The sequence below is a fragment of the Ursus maritimus genome, unplaced genomic scaffold (assembly GCF_017311325.1).
Source record: "Ursus maritimus isolate PB19 unplaced genomic scaffold, ASM1731132v1 scaffold_8, whole genome shotgun sequence".
Taxonomy (NCBI): Eukaryota; Metazoa; Chordata; class Mammalia; order Carnivora; family Ursidae; genus Ursus; species Ursus maritimus.
Window position 1 is genome coordinate 75698528 of NW_024426996.1, and position 24248 is coordinate 75722775.

General features: G+C 49.2%; 1 protein-coding gene across 15 annotated transcripts in view; it reads left to right on the top strand.

The window, feature by feature from the left end:
- SLC2A9 (solute carrier family 2 member 9) overlaps positions 1 to 24248 on the top strand; it is a 260925-nt gene that overhangs the window by 198506 nt on the left and 38171 nt on the right. The gene's annotated exons all lie outside the window — the stretch shown is intronic.

The window sequence follows — 24248 nt, forward strand, 5'->3', positions numbered from 1 at the left end:
TGCCACTTAGGTTGGGAGATCATCTTAACTGGACGGGAAGGAGGGAAGGAGCGGATCCAAGGAGGAGCCATACTGGGAAGGTGTGGCTCAGGAACGCTGATAGATCAGGGGCTGAGAGACTCCCGTTTGAGGCTGCCCCTGCAGGATTAAGTGAAAGGACCATCCTCCCAGGAAAGACACCAGGAGTTTGCCTGAGGCAGCTTCTGTGATGAGCAAATCAATTCAAGGAGGCTTGACGGGGAGTTGGAATGAGGTGAAGGGAAAGAGAGAAACAGGACAGGCGGTTTCCTGCTACATATTTTATCTGCGTGCATAATCCTGGGGCAGTGGCCGTGACAGCTCATAAATGAGGCCCCATAAACGAGCTTTATCTTTGAGGGAAAGGAGAGGCCACCAAAGCGTTTCAGTTACAGTGTGAAAAACCTTTATGACATGGCACCAAGCGAAACTTTCCAGGGAGGTTTCCATGCCGGTGGGGAGGACAGACACACCACCACCTACCCCGCAACGTGGAGTATGGTCACTGCTCTTAGAAGGTCATTCTGCTCTAAATACTCCAGAGGCCTAGAGCCACCCTGCTGGTGACCTACCGAGTGCCTAGTGGCTGGAGAAAGGGCTCCCGCGTCTATGCTGTTGATTTAGTCTGGAAAGACAATTACGGACTCAAGAAAGAAAGAAAAAGAAAGAAGAAAGAAAGAAAGAAAGAAAGAAAGAGAGAGAGAGAGAGAGAGAGAAAGAAAGAAAGAAAGAAAGAAAGAAAGAAAGAAAGAAAGGGAGAGAGAGAGAGAGAGGGAGGGAGGGAGGAAGGAAGGAAGGAAGAAAATAGATAGATAGATATAGAGATATCATTCACCCATTTCATAAATAGTGAGGGCAGACATCCTTCCAGGCCTGGAGATAATAATGGTGAAACACACACGCACATACACGTACACACAATCAGCACACTCAAACTGGGATAATTGGAGGAATGTTTGATAACAAGACAAGTTGCAGTGGTAAAGGCAGATTATAGGGAAATGTCAAAGACTTGATCATTCAGATGATCTCGACAGGACAAACTTCCGATGTCCACCCCTCCACCTGTCGGCCATGCAGGAAGCAAAACAATTTACTGAAAGTTAACTCATCAAAAGTCAGCACGCTAAACGTGAAATTGGTGAAAGCCAAATCATACAGAAAAATAATTTGCTGGATTTATCTTCTTTCTCTATCTATGGAGAATGTACAGAATTCTGTACAGAAAAGAATGGTTTTTGGGGCACCTGGGTGGTGCAGTCGTTAATTGTCTGCCTTCGGCTCAGGGCGTGATCCCAGCGTCTGGGATCGAGCCCCACATCAGGCTCCTCCGCTGGGAGCCTGCTTCTTCCTCTCCCACTCCCCCTGCTTGTGTTCCCTCTCTCGCTGGCTGTCTCTCTCTCTGTCAAATAAATAAATAAGTCTTTAAAAAAAAAAAGAATGGTTTTTAACAGCTTTTATAGATTTCTGGTTGTTGTTCATTTTGTCTATATAAGTGAATTTCGAAGAACTTTCCTCTTTTTTTCTTCATTCCCTGTTGTAGGTGGAGGTTAGTGGGGAGTGGGAGGCACAGCTGAGTGGCATTAAGTATATTCTCATCTACAGTAAGAATACAGGTCCTCCTCTTGCTCTAAATCCATTTGGTTTCAGAGATTCATGTAGAAACTGACTGGATTTGGATAGCAAGGGTATGGCAACACATTTATCTTAATTTATTTTATTCTGTGTTTGGGAAACAAGAGTGTGGATAGCAAAGGTTCAGATAGCCAGGGCTCCCCACCTGTCCATAGACTGGTTTCTCTTATTAATGTATTCTCTTTTTTTTAAATTTTATTTATGTATTTTAGAGAAAGAGCAAGTTTGCGAGTTGGGGGGGCAGAGGGAGAGGGAGAGAGAATTCCAAGCAGATACGGGGCTCGACCCTGAGATCACAACCTGAACCAAAACCAAGAGTCAGGTGCTCAACCTACTGAGTCACCCACGTGCCCCTCTTACTAACGTTTTCTTATTCATAATGCATTTTACATCTCTGGCTTTGGCTGCATTGACCTTGAGCCAACCTTGTGACCTACCTTAGTCACTTCTCTGAGCCCTGCTTCCTGGCCAGGACAGGAGACAGCACCCTCTGCTCTCCCAGCTAATGCACAGGGAGGATTTCGGGCTCCAGAGAGGCCATCTGTGGATGCTTTGGAATTTCACTGCTCTTCTGCCAAAATCTGCAGTGATTTGGGCAAGGCCATGTCCCTCTGTGGCTCTCGGTTTCCCCATCGGTGAAATGAGGGGCTGACCCAGAAAAGGAGCTCTCCAACTGGGCAGCTACCCTTCAGAACCCCCCATCTGTGGTCAAATGTAAGCCCAGGGCCCTGTCCAGGCCACTCGGCAGGGAGCAGGAATGGCATTTTAACATGTATTCTGAATAATTCCTAAGCCACCAGCCCAGCCCAAACCACTCCTGTCTGTGGAAGCTTCTAGACTTAGTGACTAGCTCCATGACTGCCCAAAGACCCATGCTCAGTGAGCTAGCCAGCCTGAGCACTGGCCATTGACATCTCGGGCACAGACCCTCAGGACGACAGTAAAAGTCACAGTAATGATGGTAACAGTGAAAGTGTGGGCAGTCAGTTATCTCGCGGGCATTTTGGGATCTGTGCTGGGTGTCTCCCTCGAGCCACCTCTCTCTGGCCTCACACCAGCCCCACGGGCAGACCGCTGCCTTCCCAATGTGCACATGAGGGAGCTGGGCCCCCGAGAGGCTCTGCTGTCCGAGGTCACTCGTGGCAGGTGCTCCCCAAGTCAGTGGGAGGGCAGTGCTTGTGCTCCTAGCTACTGCAGTGGGGTGAGCAGTGCAAGCCCCCCCCCAGATTTGCGTCTGCGCGGAACCTCAGAATGTGACCTTGTTTAGAAGTAGGTCTTGGTAGCTGTCATTTTTAAGGATCTCAAGGTGAAATCACCCCGGATTGAAGGTGGGCCTGAAATCCAATGACTGGTGTCCTTATAAGATGAGGAGAAGACACGGGGAGACACACAGAGGAGAAGGTGATGTGAAGACAGAGGCAGAGATTCGAGGGACACGGGAACAGTCACGGAGCACCAAGGATTGCCAGCAACACCAGAAGCTAAGAGAGCCTCGGGACAGCTCCTTGCTCAGGGCCTCCAGGAACATGAACCCTGCCCGCACGCTGACTCCCACTCTGGCCCCCAGAACTGGGAGAGAACACCTTTCTGTCAGTTCAGGTCACCAGGTTTGCAGTGATTGGTTCGGTGGCCTTGGAAACTAGCAGGGCACAGAGTTGTTAGGAAACTGTTTCCTGACCCCCAGGCAGCTGCAGGTACAGGGCCAGTGGGCTTGGAAATGAGGGGCTTGCATCACCTGACCCTTCATGCCAAGCGGGAGGGCGGCAGGGTACTTGCCAGGCTCAGGGGCACGTTTGGCTTATTCAAGAAGACCAAGCGGAACTTTTTAAATTGGTATTTTCTGCTGAGCCCTAAGTACTTTGCCGCATTCACCCTGGTCCTCACAGCACCCCGCAAAGGAGACACCCTGTCCCCGACGAGGGCACCTCTACACAAGGAGCCTGCCTTGCCCACATCACCCGGGGCACAGGTGGCCTGCCAGGATTTGAACCCATGTCTCCCCAGCTCTGCGGTCTCCTCTTTCCTGTGGTTTTCCCTCCTTCATTTCTGCAAACACTTCGTTTTCCTACTTATCTCTTTCCCACAGTCTAAGGCAGAGTTAGTGAGCTTATCTCCTGAAACATGAGTAGGAAAATGTGGCCGTTCTCTTCATGATTTGCTGCGCGCCCTCTGCGGGAAGGATCCTCCCTCCGAAGCAATCCCAAGCAAATGCTGCTCTGGGGAAGAATTTGGGCCCTCCAGAGTGTCAACACGTAAGCCTGGATTTTCAACAATAATGTGGAAAATTCTGGTCCTGCAGTCCCTGAAATGAGTGACAGGTGCCCAGCTTCCAGGCTCTTCTGCGGTGTCTGCTGGCTGCTGTCTTCCTCCCAGCTGAGCGATCCCTAGGAACCTGGCAATGGAGTCTGACACTTCACTGTTCCTCACAACCGCGGAGGGGAGAGCCTGATTCTCCATCTGAGGGTATCAGCTTCCTGCAGCTGCTGTCATGCGGGACCACAAACGGGAGCCTCTAAGGGACAGAAATGCATTCCCTGGCAGTGCTGGAGAGCAAAGTCAGACATGAAGGGGGGGCAGGGCCGGAAGCCCTGGGGATGAATCTGTTCCAGGTCTCTCTCCTGGCTTCTGGTGGCGGCCGCCTTTCCTCGACTTGCAGCCACATCCCCCCATCTCTGCCCCGTCTTCACATGGCCTTCTCCCTGGTGTCTGCCCCGCACCCCTCGGCCTCCCTCTTACAGGGGTCCCTGTGATGCACTTCGGACCCACACTGCTGATCCAGGGTGAGATCACTCACTGAATCTTGAGAATTAATAGAACGCAGTTCTTGGGGACAAGGCAGGGTGAGGCAGGGCTGCGCTTGGTTCCTGTGGCCGCTGCTACAAATGACCAGTAACGCGGGGGCTGAGAACCACAGGAATTTCCTCTCCTACAGCTCTGGGGGTCAGAAGTCTGAAATCACTTGCACTGGGCAACGATGGTTCCCTCTGTCTCCAGGGGCATTTGCTTGCTTGCCTTTTCCCACTGAGAGACCACCCACACCCCAGATCTTGTGGCCCCTCCTCAGTCCTCTGATCCAGCAGCATGGCATCTTCCTCATCTCTGACCTCCTGTCTCCTCTGTAGAAGGACCCTGGGATTACCCGGGCCCACCCAGATTGCATAGCCTATTCCAGAATAATCTTCCCATCCCAAGGTCCTTCATTTAATCACACCTGCAAAGTCTCTTTCGTCATACAAGCTAACATGTTCGCACATTCTGGGGCTTCAGATGCGGACATCTTTGTGAGCGAGTTGGGGAGGGGTGGGGAATGGGACAGTCGGGTACTAATAGCCTTTCCTAAGGTTAAAATGCATGAGATAGCAGGATGTGTGGGAAGTGGGCAAGTGGTCCAGGTGGCTAGCGGCATTATGGGGGAGCTGGGTGTTAGCAGAGGGGACTAAAAGGTGGGCAGGACCAGATCGTACCCCACCTGTGTACTCAGCTTGAATAGTGATTGGACGAGTCTTCTCAGCTGGCGTAACCAAGAAGCACAGACCGAGAGGTTTAAACACCAGGACTGTCCTGTCTCGTGGATCTAGAGGCTGGAAGTCCCAGAGCGAAGGGCACGCAGGGTTGGTTCCTTGTGAGGCCTCTCTCCTTGCCTCGTAGTCGGCATCTTCTCCCTGTGTCCGCATACGCTTGTCCCTCTTTCTCTTATGCGGACACCAGTCATCCTGGATCAGGGCCTGCCCATCTGCCCTCATTTTGCCTTAATCCCCTCTTTAAAGGCCCCATCTCCAAAGACAGCCACATTCTGAGGTCCTGGAGGTTTCCTAACATTCTTCCACATGAATTTTGTAGGGGGGTGTCGAGAGGGGATGGCACAATTCAGCCCATAACACTGATTCAAAGTAAAAGTCCTGGAACAAGAAGCCTCCACAGGTCAGGCACTAATTCTGCCTCTTACTAACAGTGTGGCTTCGGGCAAATGGCTTAATCTCGCTGGGCCTCACCTGAAAATTAAAGGTAACCATAGTACCTACTTTGCTGGCCCTTCGTAAGGTTTAAATCCACCTATTCATTCAAATAATTACTGATGGAACCTTGTGCCAGGCATTCCTATAGATGCTGGGGATGCAATAAAAACAAGAGAGAAAAACACCTGTCACCAAAGAGCACTTGCTATAGTGGAGGGGGACAAAAAACAATATGAAAAGTCATTCATCACATGTGTTGGAATGGGATAAGCACTGTGGAGAAAATTAGAGCAGGGAAGGTGGGTGGGAAGCACCTCTGGGAAGGTATTGAATTTGACCTGGGGTTGTTAGGGAAGGCCTCCATGGCAAGGTGACAATTGAGCAAAGATTTGGGGAAGGGTTGGAGGGAATGAGACATGCAAATAGCTGAAAGAGCACACTCAGCAGAGGGATCAGTCAGTGCAAAGGCCCTGAGGCAGGAACATGTCTGATCTGCTGCGAGAACAGCAAGGAGGCCAGTGAGGGCAGAGAGTGAGTGAAGGCAGATCAGCTGGAGATGGAATTGAACTGCGAGTGATGGAAGACAGGAAGACAGGCAGGTCGTGTGCTGCTCTGTAGGCCATTTTAAGGACTTCAGGCTTTTTCTTTGGGAGAGATGGCAGCCCTCTGGGGATTTGGGGCAGAGGAGTGACAGCTTCTAAGCTCCATTTTAAAAGGATGTTCTTGACTGCTGTGGTAAAACAGACTGTAGGAGGCCAAGGGTAAAAGCTGGGACACCAGTCAGAAAGTTCTTACAATCAGGCGGGCAGATGGCGGTGGCCCCTTGGACCAGGGTGGCAGTGGAGGAAGTGGTGAGAAATGGTGAATTCCAAACACAGTAATATTTGTAAGTTTTAGTGGACTGAATGCTTTGGCTGGTTGGTTGTGGGATGTGGAGCAAGCCCAGAGCAAGACCAGAGCCAAAAGACTCAAGCATGGTGCTGCTGTTAACTGAGGAGGCGAAGGGAGCAGATTAGGGGTCAGTCTTAGACATGGTAGCATAGACGTGAGCTTTAGCCATCCCAGGACAGGTGAGGGGGCATATGTAAAGCACAGGCCCTGTCACGGGGTAGTTTGTCCAGAACCTGATGCCAAGATGCAGTTTGGGATAAGGAGTGTTTATCAGGGGTCCGCACCCATTGAAGGAAGGCACGGGGCGGGTGGTGGGAGAGGTTGGGCTGTGATGCGGGCCCAGGAACAGCTCAGCCAACCCATAGGGAGTCTGCAGTTGAAACGGCCCATCAGAAAGGCCATGCTGTGGCCCAGGCCTTTGTACCCCACTGCCTGCAGTCCTTGGAAGAGGGCCACCCTGGGAAATGTGTGCTCTGTGGCCAGGCGGTCCTCTACTGCTGAGGCTGACCCTAACGGGGCTGGAGGCATGTGCCAGCAGTCCTCCTTCCCTGAAGCCTGATCGGGACGGTGCAGCTCCATGCCTGTCACGCCCACATCCCCTTATCTGCAATTCCAAAATTCAAGAAACTCGGGAAAAACAATTATTTTTCAGTAGTTTGGCACCAAACCTGACCTGAGCAGGTGTTTGCCTCTTTGCTATCTTTTCTTCCCACTTAATGAGACTCTTGATGACCCTTTCCTTCAAGCTCTCTTCCTCAGGCTAATGCAGGTCTGTTTCCTACATCTTGCCTCTCTGGCCATCCGTCCTTTGTCCCCTCCCGCTCTCGTCTTCTTCCTGTGCATGGATGCTGGCACTCCCCAGGCTCTGCCCTTGACCCATGCACTTCTCACTGCAGACGCTGTCCCAGGATGGTCTTCTCCACTGATAGTGTCCATGTCCACTCTTCTCTGGTGCCCCCACTCCTGCTCTCCACCTACACTTCCCTCCCAAATTCCAGACCCAGGGGTCTACTTCCTTACAGTTCAACTCCACACAGACATCATATGGGTTCCTAAAAACTGAACATGCCCAGTCAGAAATCATCATTTCCTCCCTAAATCTGCTTTTCCTCCTGTATCCCCTTATTTCAACGTACGAAGCCACCAACGACCTACTTGCTCTGTAGGTCATCCTAAACTCTCCATCCCCCTTGTTCCTTACTCCCACACAGGCAGAGGTTTTGAGGTGGGCTCAAAACATCACTGTCAGTGCTCAATAAGGAAACCAACAAATCTCAGCTGAGTAGTGCAGTTTGACAATTATCATGATTACCACTCCCCCCACCATCATCACCACCACCATCACCATCATCACCACCACCATCACCATGACCACCACTGTCACTGCATTATCATCACCATCACCATCATTACCACCACCATCATTACCATCACCACCATCATCTCCACCACCATCACCATGACCACCACTGTCACTGCATTATCACCATCACCATCACCATCATTACCACCACCATCATTACCATCACCACCATCATCTCCACCATCATCTCCACCACCATCACCATGACCACCACTGTCACTGCATTATCATCACCATCACCATCATCACCATCATTACCACCACCATCATCACCACCACCACCATCACCACCACCATCACCACCATCATCTCCACCACCATCACCATGACCACCACTGTCACTGTATTATCACCACCATCACCATCATCACCAGCACCATTTATTGAGCACTTATTTGGGCCAGGCACAGCACTAAGTACATTACCCATATTACCTCCTTTAACAAGAAACTCAAGTTAGTTGAGACAGAAAGTAAGGCATTTGCATTTGTATCAGAAATGCACGTGGACTCAGAGTGCAGGCTGGGGCTGGCAGGGAAACAGACCCGAGGGAAACCACTTCCGCCTTCATTTCTTCTCTAACAGTGTTAATGACCGGACTCTCGTGGGGGCCTAGGGAATTAGTATTAACCTTATTTAAATTCGCATTTTTCCAAATGAGATGGAATTACATGGTCGTGATTCACTTCTCTGAGGTGTCAAAAACAAGCTGCAAAATGGCAAAGTGGCCCACTGTGTTCACACGCTGTCCATCATTGAATCTGAAGGATGGCAAGATTCACGCTGATAAAAGTGCTTGAAGGATTTCCCCTCAGCTCCCCATATTAGGGGCAGGATGGCCAGCATTTAGGGGGGATTTTAGGTACCCAAAAGTTGACCCTTAAGGAGCAGAAATAGGTGATGTTCCCCAGAGAGGCAACTGAAGCGGGGAAGGACCTTGGCTCAGAGGACCTCCCATTGGTTCAAGTCCCCACGCAACCACCCGTGTGGCCTTGGCCTTCTTACCCTTGCTTGTGTCAGGTTCTCCACACGTGAAATGGGCCACAGTTGTCCTGAGGATGAAGTGGGTCAACATACAGGAAGCAAGTGTGGATGTGGCCCGTGTGTAGACAACTAAAGGGAAAATCTTCCAGGCAGAGGCAGTAACGAAGGCAAGAACCTGCCTGGCAAATTCCAGAACAGTGCTGCCTAATAGAAATATAATTCAAGCCACAAATGTAATTTAAATTTTTCTGGTAGCTACATCCAAATAGTAAAAAAGGAACTGATAAAATTACTTTTGATAATGTATTGTATTCAGCCCACTTGTCCAAAACATTATCGTTTCAGCCTGGAATGATTATATAAAATGTGTTAATAGGGTATTCTAAATTTCTTTTTTTTTTTTTTTAACTCAGTCTTTGGAGTTGGTGTGTACTTTATTCTTACAGCACATCTCAATTCAGACTGGCTACGTGTCAGGCTCTCAACAACCCCATGAGGCGAGGGCTGCCGTGTTAGTGCCGTTCTGAAAAGAGCGAGGCCGTGTATGTGGCGGGAGTGGCATGAACAGGGTGGAAGGGAAGGGAAGTCAGAGAGTGGGAAGGAACTGTAAGGCACTGTTAGGTCAGCTGTTGGATCCCAGTGCCGTGGGAAAGTGTTGGAGGGTCTGACTGGAGGGCTGATGGGATCTGAATTCTATTTGACTGTTGTGGGTAACCGACTGAAGGAGGTGCGCCCCAGTGTCCTCAGAGACCTGCTCTGCGGCAAGTCATTCAATAGTAATAATAGTAGCAGTGGTGATAGTGGTGGTGGTAATAGTAGCCGTAGTAGTGGTAATAGTAGTAGTGGTGGTAGTAATAGCAGCAGTAGAAGCAATAGTAGTAGTAGTGGTAATAGTGGTGGTGGTAATAGTAGTAAGTAGTGGTGGTGGTAATATTAGCAGTGGTAGTAGTAGTAGTAGTGGTGGTAGTGGTAATGGTGGTGGTAATAGTAGTAGTAGTGGTGGTAATATTAGCAGTGGTAGTAGTAGTAGTAGTAATAGTAGTAGTAGTGGTGGTGGTAATAGTAGTGGTAGTGGTAGTAGTAATAGCAGTACTGGTAATAGTGGTGGTGGTGGTGGTGGTGGTGGTAGTAGTAGTGGTAGTAGTAGTGGTGGTAGTAGTAGTAGTGGTGGTAGTGGTAATAGTGGTGGTGGTAATAGTAGTAGTGGTGGTAATATTAGCAGTGGTAGTAGTAGTAATAGTAGTAGTAGTGGTGGTAGTGGTAATAGTGGTGATGGTAATAGTAGTGGTAGTGGTAGTAGTAATAGCAGTACTGGTAATAGTGGTGGTGGTGGTAGTAGTAGTGGTAGTAGTAGGGTGGTGGTGGTGGTAGTAGCGGTAGTAGTAATAATGCAACAGTAACAAGCAGCCACTTTCACATCTATCATATCACCCTGTTAGATCAATGCACCCATTTTACAGAGAAGAAAACTGGGAGGCTGAGAGGAAGTAATTGCCCCCACATATCACAGTTAGTATCAGAGAGAGGACTTGGGCCCCTTCCCCTGGGCCACACTCCCTCCCCACCCTCCTGAAATGGCTGGCTGGAAGCAGAGGGGTCCCAGGAGAGGCACCCGGCCCTGCCTCAGTTCTCTCCTTTCATTCTGGAGCCATATGCTTTGAAATACTCTGTTTGCTAAGATGAGACATCATGGGCCCTGGGGCCAGATTCCTGCAAACCCAAGTTCTTGCAGGAATCTTGGGCTGTCTCATTGGTAGGATGGTGGCCGATCTTCAAAACCCACCAAACACAGTACCAGCTCCCACTCATTTCCTTCTTTTGTGTTAACTCACTCCTGCCACATGGCACTGAGAGAGAGGCATGGGCTTGGGGTCTGATCAGGCCACCCCCTCTGACTGCCTCTGACATCCTCGGAAAGTGACTTAGCTTCCCTCAGTCGCATTTCCTTGTCTGCGAAATGAGACTAGCAGCCCCCACCTCGTTTAGTGATAGGCACAGGGCCCGGCACACAGAAGGTGCTTGGTGAGTTTTAATTTCCTTTCTTGCCTCCCTCCCTTTATTAAAGCATATTTAAATGGATTCCATAACAACACAAAGTATAAACTCAGAGTTCTAGAAAGAAATGAAAAATGGTCTGATAGAAATTGATTTTTCACAAGCTCCCCAAGATGATAAACAGATGGTAATTTAATGATGCCATGACGTGACTTTCTGGAGAAAATTCTAGAACAGGGTTCCCCAACCTCAGCACTGCTGACATTGGAGCTGGCAGTCCTTTGCAGTGGAGGTCGTCCTGGGCGAAGTGCGATGTTGAGCAGCGTCCCTGGCCTCTACTCCCCAGCTGCCAGTAGCGTCTCCTTTCAGTTGTGACAACCAAAAATGTCTCCAGACGTGGCCACATGTCTCCTGGAGGCAGAATCACCCCTAGTTTTGGGGGGTTTTTTTCGGTAAATCTGAATTTATTTCTTCCTTTGTGTTTTCGTGCATTATTTCTTTTTTTTTTAATTTTTTATTATGTTATGTTAGTCACCATACAGTACATCCTTAGTTTTTGAGGTAATGTTCCATGATTCATTATTTACGTATAACACCGAGTGCTCCATGCAATATGTGCCCTCCTTAATACCCATCACCAGGCTAGCCCAGCCCCCCACCCCCTCCGCTCTGAAGCCCTCAGTTCGTTTCCCTGAGTCCATAGAGAATCACCCCTTTTAAAACCACCGTCGTAACCTGGTATTTGGGCATAAGTACAGGCTCGAGAATCAAACCAACCTGGCCCTTCACCTGTTGCTGTGTGACGTGGGGCAAGTCAGCCTGTGTGTGTGTGTGTATAAGTGAGTGTGTGTCTTCACGTCTCTACTTCTTTCCTTGTATCTAAATAACAGCCTTTTCTTGAGCATCAGCTGTGTGTCATGTATTAGCTCCTGTGATTCCTACCAGAAGCCTCTGGGATCATTACCCATTTTACAGGGGAAGACACTGAGGCACAGAGAAGAGGCTCATACAGGGTCACGCAGCCAGTTTCAGGCAAGCCTGTTTTCAAGTCTAAGCAGTTCAGCTTCATGCCCTGTGCTCTTCTAAACCCTGCCCCATGCTGTGAGATGCACACGAGGCAGGAGGACCTCCCTAGCCCATCTACAACCTGGCCAGGAACATAGTAAATGCTCAGTAAACACTGGCTCCCTCCTCACTGAGTCAGTTTCATCCAAGGAGCTTCTTAGGGTCCCACATTCCACGGTTACATTGCAAAGTGTATATATTGGAATAGGGAAGGAGCTCGCAATCTACTAGTGATCTTCGCTTGTCAGGGTAGCACACCTGCAGGGGTTTGACTCAAGTGGGGGGAAGGGGGGTACTGAAACAGCAGGGACGAATCGCATGCTCTTGCTTACATGCTCGGAAGAGGTGGGAGCTGGGTCTTCAAACCCATCTCCTGCTTTCAAGCCAAGACCTTTCTGAGGCCCCTTGTCTGTGTGCATAGGGCACCTTTTAGACGTCTGTATTAGGTTCCTGTTGCTGTCATAAAAAATCATCACAAACAGTGGATTAAATCAGCACGTATATTATCTTACAGTTCCGAGCTCAAATGTCTAAATGGGTTGGCAGGGCTGTGTGCCTCCCCGAGGTTCCAGGGCGGGAATTCATCCCCCAGCTTCTCCAGCTCCTAGAGCCTTCTATGCTGCTTTCTGCGTGGTCCCTCCTCCATCTTCAAACTTCTGCTTCTGTACTAACATCTCTTCTTCAGACTTTGACCCTCCTGCCTCCCTCTTTTAAGGACCCTCATGATGACACTGAACTGTCCGGACGATCCAGGATTTTTCCCATCCTAACATCCTTCACTTAATCCCATTGGCAAGGTCCCTTTGCCCTGTAAGGTGACACATGTACAGGTTCGGGCGGTTGGGACATGGACTTCTTTGGAGGGAATGATTCTGTCACTGCCTCCTTCACGCTCTGAGTTTGCATGAGAGGAATTAAGCACCGAGAATATGAAATGGCCTTTTCTCTATTTCATGCCTCCCATGGCATCTTTTTTTTTTTCTTTTTCAAAATTTTTATTTGTTTTGTCAGCACTGACCAAATGGGCAAGCTTTGTTCTGAGGTCTCATGATAGTACCCCTCCCGCCCCCTTAGGGTAATTCACCCTCAGATTGCACTGCTTGAAGGGGGGAGGTTCTTGGGGTTGCAAATGAATGGAGCTGAGACCTTACTGACAAACTCCTCCATCTGCCCCCATGGCATCTGGATGCAGTCGAGACGCTCCGGGCTTCACGCTCACCCAGCAGGTCCCCCTGGCACTCTGCAGTTCCAAAGCCACACTCGGGAGACATGAAAGTCTTCACTACATCAAACAAGCCTCCGGCGAGATAGCTGGTTCTGAGAACACGTCAAACCCAATGTGTGGAGGGCTGTTTCTCCAAGACAGCGACAGCCTCTAATGGGAGGTCTTGCCCACCACCGAGTCTCATCTACCAGACCCAGTCAGGGGGAGTGGGTCCATGTCAGTGCACTGCCTTGCCCCTGGGGTTCTCCATCTGTGCACCCAACATCTTAAGTTAAATAAGATATGGGTGCAAATATAAAATCAAGCATGTTAGAATTTTGTCTGAAAGGGGCCCACAGGGACTCTCTTTATGAGGAAAATAATGCATGCTTTAGTCTATGGATTTCGTCTGTGTTGGCTGTTTACAGTATCTTTTTTTGCTCTCTTACTTATTCTCTGTTACGTCCCAAATGAATTCATTCAACGAAAGATTTTGGGCACGCGCCAGGTGCCAGGTACTGTGCTCTATACTAACGATGCGGAACTAGAGTCAGAGACATCTTCCTTTCATCTGGAGCTGATAATCTAATTGAGAGGACAGACACTCAAACTGATCATTACAGACCAACCTGGGAAGGGTAAACATAATGAGCTTGACTGGCAAGTCTAAAAGGGAGGAGTTGGAAAGGTAAGGTGGATAGGTGAGTGCGTTCTTAGTTTAGAAGTATTTACCAAGCACTTCTTACGTTGATCTAGGCACCAGTGAATGACACTGGGACATGCTCTCTGTTCTTGGACCTTACATATCACAGGGTGGGGGAAGGGGCCATCTCAGACCCCAAGCTGCCCCCCCCACAAATGCATATTTATAGAACCATGACCAGTAAACTAATAAATACTTTAAAGTGAGTGACAAATGCTAAGAAGGAATAAATAGAGTAAGGGACTAGAGTCATGGCAGTGTTAGTGAGAGTGAATAGGAAGGTCCTCTGTGAGAAGCTAGCACTGGAGATAAGACTTGGATGCTAAGAAGGAAGCAGCCCTCTGAGAACCTAGGAGAAGAATGTGCAAAGGTCCTGAGGCAGGAACTGACTTGAAAGGGTCAAGGAAGGCTGGAGTATTGTTAGCAAGGGAAGGAGATGAGTTAGAGAGATAGCAGGGGCCCACTAATGGGGGAGCTCACAACTCTGCTAAAGAGTTGGGATTTTCTTTTCTATTTTTTTTCTTTTTTTTTCATTCAAGTATAATTAACATACAGTGTTAATTAGTTTTGGGTGTACAATATTATGATTCAACAATTCTGTAAATTCCTCAGTGCTCATCTATTTTTTTCTTTTTTTTCATTCAAGTATAATTAACACACAGTGTTAATTAGTTTTGGGTGTACAATATTATGATTCAACAATTCTGTAAATTCCTCAGTGCTCATCAAGATAAGAGTAATTTTCATCCCCATCACCTACACCCTGAGTGACCTTGTTTAGCATTATACTCTCTCGGTCCATCCATGTCATTGCAAATGGCAAGATTTTTTTTTTTAAGATTTTTATTTATTTGATGGAGAGAGAGAGAGCCAGCGAGAGAGGGAACACAGCAGGGGGAGTGGGAGAGGAAGAAGCAGGCTCCCAGAGGAGGAGCCTGATGTGGGGCTCGATCCCAGAACGCCAGGATCACGCCCTGAGCTGAAGGCAGACGCTTAACGACTGAGCCACCCAGGCGCCCTGAGATTTCATGTTTTTTATAGCTGAGTAATATTATAGTATCTATCAATACATCCAATCTATTCATCTGTCGACATCTATCGGGCTGCTTCCGTATCTCGGCTACTGTAAATAATGCTGCAGTGAGCCTGTATCCCTTCAATTAGTGTTTTTGTTTTCTTTGGGTAAATGCCTAGTAGAGCAATTATTGGATTATATGGTGGTTTTATTTTAAATTTTTGAGGACCCTCCATCCTGTTTTCCACAGTGGCTGCACCAATTTACATTCCCACCAACAGCACACGAGGGTTGTCCTTTCTCCATATCCTCGCCAACACTTGTTATTTCTTGTCTTTGTGATACTAGCCATTCTGACAGGTGCAAGGTACTATCCTACCGTGGTTTTGATTTGCATTTCCCTGATGATGAGTGATGTTGAACATCTTTTCATGTGTCTGTTGGCCATCTGTATGTGTTTGGAAAAATGTCTGTTCAGGTCCTCTGTCCATTTTTAAATTAGATTACTTGGGTTTTTTGTTTTTTTTTTTTTTATGTTGAGTTGTATAAGTTCTTTCTATATTTTGGATATTAACCCCTTATCAGATCTATCATTTGCAAATATCTTCTTATGTTCAGTGGATTGCCTTTCTGTTTTGTTGACAGTTACCTTCACTGGGTAGAAGTAGGGTTTTTTGGTGTAGTTCCAATAGCTTAATTTTGCTTTTGTTTCCCTTGCTAGAGGAAACATATCTAGAAAAATGTTTCTACAGCTGATGTCAGAGAAATTACTGCCTGTGTTTTCCTCTAGGAATTTTATGGTTTCAAGTCTCACATTTAGATCTTGGAAGCCTAGGGGATGCTTGAAGCTTCTATGGTGCACCCGCCAGCCTCAGAGGGGCTCCCAAAAGGGAGAAGTGAGGTCTGAGCTAGGGCTTCAGAGATGATCAGACTCAGATTTGAGCTCTTTCTTTCTCGATGGAGTGAGTTCCCCATCATTTGGGGTGTACAAGGAAGCTTGTTGATAGGATTCCATGGAAGGGAGCCAGGTTGACCTGGAGTCCAGCCCCAGCTGGAAGGGTGAGGCCCAAGAAGGGACAACATGATTCCTCATGAGGCAAAATGAACGAGGGGCCTGAAGCCAGGTTCCAAGCCAGTCCTGTTTGGGAAACACGGGGTTCCAGTTCCTCTTTCCCTGTTTCTCACCTACTCATTTGTCCATTGGCTCAGTCATTTGCTTGTTTCTAGATACTGCCCTGCATTTGTTATGTGATGGTTCACTCACTGCCCCCCCCTTCACTGAACACTCCCTCCCCAAGCACCTTTCCTGGGCCTGTCGCTTCACTGCTCCCAGATCCATGGGAATGCCAGGTAGCATCCCTCAGTGCGCAGGGGCTGCAGGCACACAGAGGAAGGTGCCAGCGGCCTGGCAGGCAGGGGACAGGTAGTGTGACGTGCAGCGAATCTGGAAGGGTGAGAAGTTTTTCAGGCAGACAGGGGGCAAAGGGGGAGAAGGCCGGGTACTCCCCACAGAGGAGACCGCCAGGGACGGGCCAGCTCACCAAGCGCTTCAGGTTCTCCTCCTTTGCTGCTGTCTTGGCTACTCTGGCCCTTTCCCAAAAAGGCTGGAACTTCACGGGGCAGGAGGAACCCAGGCTGTGGAAGTGGGCTGGCCAAGGAGCCATGGGCCGGCTCACAGGAGGGTTTCTGCTCCCCACCCTCCGGAGCCAGGCTGAGCAGAGCCAGGCAGAGGCCTGCGTGTGGCAGCCAAGCAGGGGGGAATGCGGCTGGGACCACTGGTTCCGGGGGGAGCTTTGAGCTCAGCGTTAATGTCTGCCAGGAGCTGAGGGCAGTACAGACTTGAGGAAGACATGTGGAAAGGCAAAATAAGCTCATCCCACTGCTCGGAGAAACTCCCAAGAAAAGGCCAGGAAAGTAGCAAGGCCTGATGAGGTTGACATGCACGGAGCACTTAAACATGGCCGCATGACACATATTCCCGTGCTCTCCTGGGCCTATTTCCATCATCTGAATGTGGGCTTCTGTTTTTAAAGCCAGGACAAGGTGGTCACCCCAGATGCCCCAGGAGTCTCGATTATAAGTCAGTAGTTCAGAAAAGGGCAGGCTGGTGTGGGCCTCAGTCTCAGGCAGAGCAGGACTTTAAAAAACTAGGATGGGTTTCTCTAGAAAGGGACCTTCACGCAAGGACTCAAGGAAAGCAGCTTATTTGAAGGATGATCCCAGGTGACACGAGGAGGGGAGAAGACATGTAAGGTGGGGAAGGAAAGGGAGATGAAGGAAGGGGGTTTACAGATCAAGTCACTGCCTTGGGCGAGCAGAGCAGAATCCAGCCAGGGAACTCTGAACACCTGTAGGAGGTACGTGTGTCAGAGTCACTCTGATCCCAAAGACGTATTTACACCAAGTCCCTCCGGTCAGCCATGGGGAGGACGAGGTGTCAGCTCTCCAGCCCTGCAGCTCGGGTGGAAAGGCAGACAAAGCCCATCGCTGGCGATGCAGGAAGGCAGGGGGACATGGGGCCAGCGCTGAGATGCAGAAAGCCGATGGGATAGAGAAGGACCACCACCCACATCTGCTTGGGCATTCGAGGTCTCGAGCCAGAGAACACCATGCACCCACGGGATTTGAGATACCGTGTAGCCCAGGGACCGTGGCTCCTTCAGAGCTGTAGACCCAGTGCCCAGCCCTGCACCAGCACCCTGCAGGAACTCAGGAATTTGTGTTCACTGAATGAATAAACAAACCAGTCCATTCTGCAGCTGGGAACTAAGACCCAGGCTGAGAGTGTACTTGCCTCCAGTTACAAGTGTCCCCCAAGGTCCTGGACCGTATGCCAGGCTGCCTTATAACTGCAGCACCCATACCGGAGACCCCTCCTTAGCCACTCACCCACGCTTGTCTGTCTCAACACCCCCTAGCCCACGTAAACAAGGAAGAATGTTAAAGCTTAAAGCCTGCCACGGAGAACTTACCACCAAGCCCTCTGACCTCCACGTTCACCGGAATATAAACTCCTGACCACACTTACTAACAGGTCATCAGAGTGTGGTTAGCCCACCCAGCAGAACACCTCACTGTGGGTTTGTCCCGACAGATTTCAGTTGTCTTTTCTGACCTGCTAATTAGCTGTCCTCCCTCATTAGGATGTGGCAGCTCCTCATTTTAATAGAATTAGCAGAATCAGGCTGGCTTTACAGGGCCCATTTGTTCCTAAGACTCTTCAAAAACATTCTCTCCTCCAGAAACTCAAGAGTGGATGTGTTCAAACCTAAGAATTTGACTTCAAAGTCGGGATTAGAGAAATGCCACTGGAATAAAGTGTCTGTGCTAACTGGAAGTCAAGAGGGGACTTGTTTTATGTTCCTGTGTGGTGGAATTTGGGAAGGAATTTAATGACCTCGCGGGGTTGATCCCATGCAACGCAAGACAGAATCACAGAGGGCAACTGTTAATGAGACTGAGAGGCACCACATGCTTTATTGCGAACATTTGCCTGGTTTTTTCTCATGTTCTTAGCTACCGTCTCCTAACCAGTGTCCCTGTCCACCTTCACTCTCCCTCTGCGACCCCGGCTCCACTCTGTGCCAGGGACCGCTCTCGGGCGGACAGCCTCATCTGCCTCCCTCCTGCTAAAACCTCATGCCTATAAACTCCGGCCCCCCAAAGGGCAGCGCCGATGCCTGGGGTCCGCCCAGCTCTGTGTAGTCCTGTGTGGACACGCCTCTGCTGCCCCCAGACAGACACCCTCTAAACCCTCTCCGGTGTTCTGCCCCTCCCCCCACCAGTTCCTTGACCATGTAATGAGTTTCTGCTCTTAGAAGACCTGTTCAATGATCATTATTTCCTGTTTCTTCCTCCATCCATCCATCCATCCAACAAACATCTATTAAGGGACACAATTTGCTATGGGGAAAGTGACAGCAGAAGAAACACACTACCTGCCCCAAAGAGCATGATAAATAAGCAAAAGAATAAAGAAATAAAAAGATAAGGAAAGCTAGCATCCATGGAAGGCATAGGTGGGATAAAGGGACCTCCTCCTTCTATCTAATTAGACACACACTCCAGTCTCATTCCCCCTCCTGGAGAAGCCTCCCATGTGGGTGAGACCGTGGGTCAGGACCTTGGCTGGTTATCTGCCTGGGCTGTAGTTAGGCTGGCGGGAAGGGAAGAAAGGCGCCACAGCTTACATGTCATGTACTGAGGGCCCAGCCCGTGCTGAGTGAGTTGCCCATATCCTGTGTGCCCTGAAGTCCCTCCGACCCTGGGTGCATTGCCAGTGGTGGGCACCATCTGAGCAGGACAGGGGTGAGGAATTCCCAAGGAGAGCAATGCACACAGCAGACAGCTAGCTGGGGAGCCTGAAACAGGGAGTCCCGCTTCTCCTCTCCTGCTTCGGTCCTCCTACATGGAAGGTGGGGGTGGGGCCTGATGTTGCAGCATCTCTGAATGCAAAAGGAGCAAACTGCTTTTGCTCCCTCAGTTCAGACCAGGGACTCCTGACGACTCGTAATTTTTCCTTGCCCAAGATCAACAATGTCTGATGCCATCTTCATATTTTTATCACTCCCTTTCTAAAATAATTTAAAACCCCAAACGGGCAAACTTTTCAGCATTCTGGCCCATAGTCAATACTCAGCGAGCATCTAAGTGACTGTGTGACGGGAAGAAGGGCAGCTGTAACAGCTGACAGGACTGGGCCTCTACAACATGTTCCACATGACTGTGTGACGGGAAGAAGGGCAGCTGTAACAGCTGACAGGACTGGGCCTCTACAACATGTTCCACATGACTGTGTGACGGGAAGAAGGGCAGCTGTAACAGCTGACAGGACTGGGCCTCTACAACATGTTCCACATGACTGTGTGACGGGAAGAAGGGCAGCTGTAACAGCTGACAGGACTGGGCCTCTACAACATGTTCCACATGACTGTGTGACGGGAAGAAGGGCAGCTGTAACAGCTGACAGGACTGGGCCTCTACAACATGTTCCACATGACTGTGTGACGGGAAGAAGGGCAGCTGTAACAGCTGACAGGACTGGGCCTCTACAACATGTTCCACATGACTGTGTGACGGGAAGAAGGGCAGCTGTAACAGCTGACAGGACTGGGCCTCTACAACATGTTCCACATGACTGTGTGACGGGAAGAAGGGCAGCTGTAACAGCTGACAGGACTGGGCCTCTACAACATGTTCCACATGACTGTGTGACGGGAAGAAGGGCAGCTGTAACAGCTGACAGGACTGGGCCTCTACAACATGTTCCACATGACTGTGTGACGGGAAGAAGGGCAGCTGTAACAGCTGACAGGACTGGGCCTCTACAACATGTTCCACATGACTGTGTGACGGGAAGAAGGGCAGCTGTAACAGCTGACAGGACTGGGCCTCTACAACATGTTCCACATGACTGTGTGACGGGAAGAAGGGCAGCTGTAACAGCTGACAGGACTGGGCCTCTACAACATGTTCCACATGACTGTGTGACGGGAAGAAGGGCAGCTGTAACAGCTGACAGGACTGGGCCTCTACAACATGTTCCACATGACTGTGTGACGGGAAGAAGGGCAGCTGTAACAGCTGACAGGACTGGGCCTCTACAACATGTTCCACATGACTGTGTGACGGGAAGAAGGGCAGCTGTAACAGCTGACAGGACTGGGCCTCTACAACATGTTCCACATGACTGTGTGACGGGAAGAAGGGCAGCTGTAACAGCTGATAGGACTGGGCCTCTACAACATGTTCCACATGACTGTGTGACGGGAAGAAGGACAGCTGTAACAGCTGACAGGACTGGGCCTCTACAACATGTTCCACATGACTGTGTGACGGGAAGAAGGGCAGCTGTAACAGCTGACAGGACTGGGCCTCTACAACATGTTCCACATGACTGTGTGACGGGAAGAAGGGCAGCTGTAACAGCTGACAGGACTGGGCCTCTACAACATGTTCCACATGACTGTGTGACGGGAAGAAGGGCAGCTGTAACAGCTGATGGGACTGGGCCTCTACAACATGTTCCACATGACTGTGTGACGGGAAGAAGGGCAGCTGTAACAGCTGATGGGACTGGGCCTCTACAACATGTTCCACATGACTGTGTGATGGGAAGAAGGGCAGCTGTAACAGCTGACGGGACTGGGCCTCTACAACATGTTCCACATGACTGTGTGACGGGAAGAAGGACAGCTGTAACAGCTGAAAGGACTGGGCCTCTACAACATGTTCCACACGGTGTTGAAGCACTCTCATTGGATCCCCAAAACTGTGCTAAGAGGTAGGAGCTGTCCTCATTTTATAGATGAGAAAATTGAGAGCCATCAATATGACTTGTCTGTGTCACACAGTCTGTAAGTGAAGAGTTTATCTGACTCCAAAGCCAGTGCTCCTGGACACCAGCATGGCTGCCCCATCGTGGTAATGACGTACCACACGCCAAGTGCATGCGACAGCCACTTTACTGAGATGCTAAGTACTCGTCAAGGCCCAGATTATAAGTGGGGAAACTGAGGCTTGCAGAAGGACCAAAGCCTCCCACCTTATCGGCCACAGAGCCAGAAGTGCCCACTGAGTGTCAGGATGTGACAAGCCTGTGCAAGGGGTCCCCAGGGAGCACCTGCCACATCTTCCATCCTTCCTTACCTGGGAAGCACGCACCCGAAGAGATGGGCACCCCTTCTGAGAGGTCAGACCTGCCTTTTCCCCATTTGGCTGAACAGGCATCCTCCAAGGCGATGAGCTTCCCGAGCAGACCACCACCCCTCCAGCGCTGCTCCCCTTCCCGCACCGAGTGCATTCTGGGACCAGCTCCCTGCGAGCTACAGGTGTGCCATCTGGCTGCTGATAAACTCCTGGTTGTCGTCGTAAAACAAGCCTGCCTGGGAAACGGTGTAATTGCCCTTTCGCCAGTGTCTCCAAGAGAATAGGCAGGGGAGAGGGTCTTTTATCTGAACCAGAAGCTCTTGGTGACAGCTTGTGTGGCCTTCAGCACGTCATTCTGCTTCTCCATGGCCTCGCTTCCCTCACCTGCCAAATGGGTATTAGAATACCTGTCTCCCGGGGCGCCTGGGTGGCACAGCGGTTAAGCGTCTGCCTTCGGCTCAGGGCGTGATCCCGGCGTTACGGGATCGAGTCCCACATCAGGCTCTGCTATGAGCCTGCTTCTTCCTCTCCCACTCCCCCTACTTGTGTTCCCTCTCTCGCTGGCTATCTCTATCTCTGTCGAATAAATAAATAAAATCTTTAAAAAAAAAAAAAAAAAGAATACCTGTCTCCCAAGGTAGTTATGTGAACTAGGCACGCAGACTCGTAGATTCTGAAAATGCCCAGCACAGGGCTTGGAACGTAAATGTTGGATAAAAATGGATGGATGAACAGCCAAAAAAAGACTAAGTCTAGTGAGATAAACACAGCAAAATATCCATGAAGAATTTTCAAAATTATTACATTAAATTGAAAAAAAAATTAAAGGTATTTTTAAAAGTGGTGCTTGAGGGGAAAACATGTTTAAAGGATTAAGTAACATATGGGCACACCTGTAGAGATTATTAAGGGGATTTAAAAGCCCTTATTAAAGGACTTTTAAAACTGATGGTAATGGCTCCATTAAAAGAATGTAATAATATGAATTACAGAAAAGTTTGGACAGTTGCCCTTTATTTCTTTTATACAAAAATGAAATACAATTTGATATTTTACCGAGATACCTGGCAAGAGCTAAAAAATAGAGGAGGAGGGTGGGGAGGGGGAGGGACTGACGGCCACGTGCAGGGAAGCTGCCAGAAGCAGAAATGACAGAGCTGTCTGCTGGAGTGCTGCAGGCCCACATCGCTAAGCACGTTCATGGATTCCAAAACAATGCCAAAGAGGTAGGAAAAACCGCTGTCTTCATTCTGAGATGGGTTTTCCACAGTTTCCCGAGGGCCCCCAGTTGGATCAAGTCCTGCTGGCCCACAGAGGTAACTTGCTGATAGCCCACCCTCTCTGCAAGTCCTTCAGTTAACCACACCCTCACCAGCATTTCCTAGGATCGACTCACACACAAACTACATGGTGGGGTCTGCTTCTGGGGGAAGCCAGAATAAGCTAGCCAAATAAAATAACAAGTAAGAACCAGGTAAGATAACAAGGTCTGTTGGCCAAGAGACAGAATCACCTGGGGCTGGCTTGCAAAGTCTAAGCTACACCACACTACCAGGCAGCAGTATGAGTCCTTGATGTGAAGAGAGCCCCGTGCGAGCTACACTGGGTGCAGAGTAGACACAGTAGCATGAATCCACTGTCACCTTTTTATCCTCTTGAGCTGGAAGGTGCAGTCAAAAGAAGGCAGGATTTTGGGGTACCCTGAGTGGCTCAGTTGGTTGAGTGTCTGACTCTTGATTTCGGCTTAGGTCATGATGTTAGGGTTGCAGGATCGAGCCTCATGTTGGGCTCCACGCTCAGCAGGGAGTCTCTGTCTCTCCCTCTCCCTCTGTCCCTCCCCCTGCTCATGTTCTCTCTCTCTTTCCCTCAAATAAAGGGACACCTGGGTGGCTCAGTCCAGTTAAACATCTGACTTCAGCTCAGGTCATGATCTCAGGGTCCTGGGATGGAGCCCCAAGTCAGGATCCCCGCCCAGGCAGGAGTCTGCTTGTCCCTCTGCCCCTCCCCACCCTACTTGTACACACACTCTCTCTCTCTCAAATAAATAAAATTTTAAAAAAATTTTAAATAAATCTTTAAAAAAATTTTTTTAATAATAATTTATTATGTTAGTCACCATACAGTACATCCCTAGTTTTTGATGTAAAGTTCCATGGTTCATTACTTGTGTATAATACCCAGTGCACCATGCAATACGTGCCCTCCTTAATATCCATCACCAGCCTATCCCATCCCCCCCCCCAAGCCCTCAGTTTGTTTCCTAGAGTCCATAGTCTCTCGTGGTTCATTCCCCCTTCTGTTTACCCCCCCTTCTTCTTCCCTTTCTTCTCCTACTGATCTTCCTAGTTCTTATGTTCCATAAATGAGTGAAACCATATGATAATTGTCCTTCTCTGCTTGACTTATTCACAAAACTTATTCAAAAGAATAGAGAAAGGACCCAAATTAATAAAATTATGAATGAAAAAGGAGAGGTCACAACCAACACCAATGAAATAGGAACGATCATTAGAAACTTTTATCAACAGCTTTATGCCAATAAATTAAACGACCTGGAAGAAATGGATGCCTTCCTGGAAACCTATAAACTACCAAGACTGAAACTGGGAGAAATTGATTATTTAAGCAGACCGAATAATTATGAAGAGATTGTAGCAGTGATCAAAAACCTCCCCCAGGGGTTCCTGGGTGGCTCAGTCATTAAGCGTCTGCCTTCAGCTCAGGGCATGATCCCAGAGTCCTGGGATCGAGCCCCACATCAGGATCCTCCA